Source organism: Pollachius pollachius, assembly GCF_949987615.1.
Source record: "Pollachius pollachius genome assembly, chromosome: 16".
In the NCBI taxonomy this organism is placed as follows: domain Eukaryota; kingdom Metazoa; phylum Chordata; class Actinopteri; order Gadiformes; family Gadidae; genus Pollachius; species Pollachius pollachius.
The window spans coordinates 10,621,570-10,625,182 of NC_136949.1; positions in this window are offsets into that span (position 1 = coordinate 10,621,570).

Consider the following 3,613-nt stretch of genomic DNA (forward strand, 5'->3'; position numbering starts at 1 on the left):
GAATGAGAATTGAAGTGAGCGAGCGAGCGTGACCATCTCACAGCTGAGACGCAAAGGGGTGGGGGGGTGGGAGGAGGGCGAGGGACAGTGGGAGAAAACACTGCGTTATTCCGCTCCTCTCTCTCTCTCTGACTCCCCCTCTCTCCTCCAACCCCTTTTTCCTCTTTTCGGATATTTTCGTAGGCGGGAACCCGGTGCGTACGACCGCTTTGGCCTGGTCACTGGAGTTACTGTTGTCACTTGACGTGGAGAACTCACCCTCTCTCTCTCTCTCTCTCTCTCTCTCTCTCTCTCTCTCTCTCTCTCTCTCTCTCTCACTCTCTTTAACTCCCCCTCTCTCCACTCTCTCTCCCCCCTTTCCTCCTTTTTTCTCCTTTTGGATCTTTTTGTTTTTGCTGGTCGTTGGTCGTGGTGATGGTTCAGTCTCGGGGATGTCCCCCCGTGAAGCCATTGGTCTTCAGGACTCAGAGAGAGCTTCTTCTTCTTCTTCTCTTCTTCTTCTTCTTCAGACTGGATTGGAGTCTTCTTGTCTTCCTGCTGCTGGGCCGCTGGACCAATCCGACGCTTCACGTGGTAACAGAGCCTTTCTAGTCCATCATATTCATCCAGTTAACCAACTTCCTCACCATATTGAATAAATGCTTTTTTGAAATTTGTAAAATTATAAAACGAATATCATAATAAAGTAAAAATTTGAAATGAATTGTCTCTGTTGAATGTAAAAAAAATGGAATAAGGAGAAAAAATTGCGGAGTCTCACCTGATGTGTGGCTCTGTGGTGTCGGCGGATGGGTGGGCTTCCCGCTGCCGTGGTCACAAGAAAGAGCGAGAGAGAGAAGCGAAAGCACATGAGGGTGTGTGGGTTAACAATCTCTAAGTACCGCCGTTCTGCCTGCCGTATCCGTGGCAACGGTAAATACTGTTCCATCCATCCCTCTCTGTCCGTCTGTGTCATTTTAAACACAACATGCACCCCCGGCTCATGTTGGTGTCGCCCCTGTGGAGGCACAGAGCAGATAGGACCGAGGAAGGGTTTGAGCCCCGGGTTTGGTTTGGTTTGGTTTGGGGGGGGGGGGGGCTGTATTGTTTGGGATCACCGGTCCCGTCGTCGATGCTAACCTGAAGGTCACTAGCGGCGACGTTGGGAAATGAAACCCTGCAGAGCGGCGTTCTTATCAGGGGGGCGAGGGCGTTCTGCGGTGGGGAGATGCAGACACTCCGGCATGTTCAACCGCCATTCAGCCAAACCCCTGCAATACGAATACAAAAAAATACAACAATGGAATACACCATTTTTTTGCAATTTCAGTCCATTTAAGACTGTTTTAGGTGCTATTTTGACGACAATTTACCTTTTGGGCAAATCGATAAACGTTGAGAGAGGGCATGAACACAAAAACCTTATGGACGAACACGGCGTCTCTACTTGAACCAATTAATTAGAATAAGTCATACTAAATAATCCTCTTTGCGCTATTACAGTCGTGATTAGCTGTTTTAAATCCCGCCTCCCTCGCTGATGAAAACGAGACAGTTTACGGTCTTTGTTGTTCTGAATGCGATTGAATTAACGAGTGGCTGGGCGGATGGGATAAGAAGGACGGTACGTTGGAATGGATCAGCCAGCGTGCTCCTCTCTGACCGCGCGATCTATCACCTGCTGGGCCACGCTGATAAGCTTCATGGCAGTCAGCTCCATGAGGACACACAATTATAATCCTGCGTCTCCGGACCCCCCCGACAACACAGACCTTATCCTGGCTACACAGGAACCATCATAATCAACGGGGGGACAAGAATTACTTCAACGGGGGGACAAGAATTACTTCTCTTTTAAAGGGGGTCCAGGGTACACACACACATGCAGGCATAGTAGCACACACACACACACACACACACACACACACACACACACACACACATCCACATATGTACACACACAAACACGTCCACATATGCACACACACACACACACACACACACACACACACGCACACACACACACACACACACACACACACACACACACAGATAACCACACACACTTAAGTTAATTGCATACATTTATACACATGCACTCAAACATACAGACAAAAGCACATAATCTCCCTCTCTCTTTCTCTTACTCTTTCTCTCTCCCCCCTCTCTCTCTCTCTCCCTCTCTGTCCCCCCCTCTCTATTTTCTCTTACTCTTTCTCTCCCCCCCCCTCTCTCTCTCTCTCTCTCTCTCTCCCCCCCCCCCCCCCCCCCCCCCGTCTCTCTTTTTACCCTATACTTGGTCACTGCACTCACTCGCTGTTTATCACTGCGGGAAAAAGAAGAAGGCACCAAGAAAAAATAAAACGATTTTCCATTGTCAATCACATGCCTACTAAAACGCAGGGGCGTAGGAATGAGTTTAACATTGGGGGGGGACACATATCGGAAACCTGTCAGATCCGTTAATGGTTTGAACAGAAATATGTCATAAATTAACTACACTGAATTCACAAATATATTTTATTCTACTAAAAAGATACATTTGTAAATGTAAAGGAAAACACATTTTGAATGGCAGTAATGAACTGATAAATATCAAATAAATTATTTAGTTGCATGCTCAATCATCCAGTTTTTTAGAATAAGAAGCAGTGACAAGACGCTGTGTTGCGCTTTCAAAATAAAATAAAATATTTTTCTCCCCCGGTATAATTTTTAGGTGGGACAAATGCACCTGTCTCCAATATCGGAGGGGACACGTCCCCTCCGTCCCCCCCGGTTCCTACGCCCTTGCTAAAACGTATTCCTCCATAATTGCACTTATTTGTCCGAAATAGACATCCATTTTAATAGACGCAATTTTCCCGATTGGAGTCCCATTGAGTGGCGTGTCATTGTTGGAGGCCGTCTTGCTGAAGCCCCTCTAAGCACTCATCCAGCCCACGCCGGCATGGTCGTGTCCATTACCCCCGTGGTAGTGCCTTCGTTGCTGGGCAATTAGACCCCGAATAGAAGCAGACACACCACACATCTCAGTCCACTCCAGATACATTTAAGGGTATATAAGTACGGAGAGATGTGGACGCATGGCGAATTATGAATTCAGTGCGTCGTGTGTTGGTTTTGTTACAATAAAATACAATTTATTAAATGTTGTTTTTTAAAGAGCAACTAAATATGTCATACCCTATCCCAGGCACAGCACCCCCTATGGAGCACACTGGTTAATGCTTCTGCCTTTTCTGATGGCTTAAATTCATGACGTTGACCGAAAACGGCAGTTGAGAAGAGCTTTTACTGTTTTCTTTTGGGTTTAAAGTTTAAAGTAACTTTACAGTCCACTGTTAATGGTTTTATTAAGTCATTGTGACATTTTTTTTTGGAGAGGAAAATTTACCAGTGGGGTTAGTGGATCCAATTTAATATTTGGTCATAAATGTATGTTTTCTCACGATGTGAACTGGAGGCTCCAGCTATTTGTTGCCACCATTTAGTGTTCTATCTCCAAAGCAAACACCTGGATTATGGGGGGTAATTATGTTGTGTAAAAAGATTAACGCAAGAAGCAAAGTAAGATATTGGTATGGGACCATCCATGTGTGTGGTCTTTCTCTTTTATCTTCCTTTCTCACTC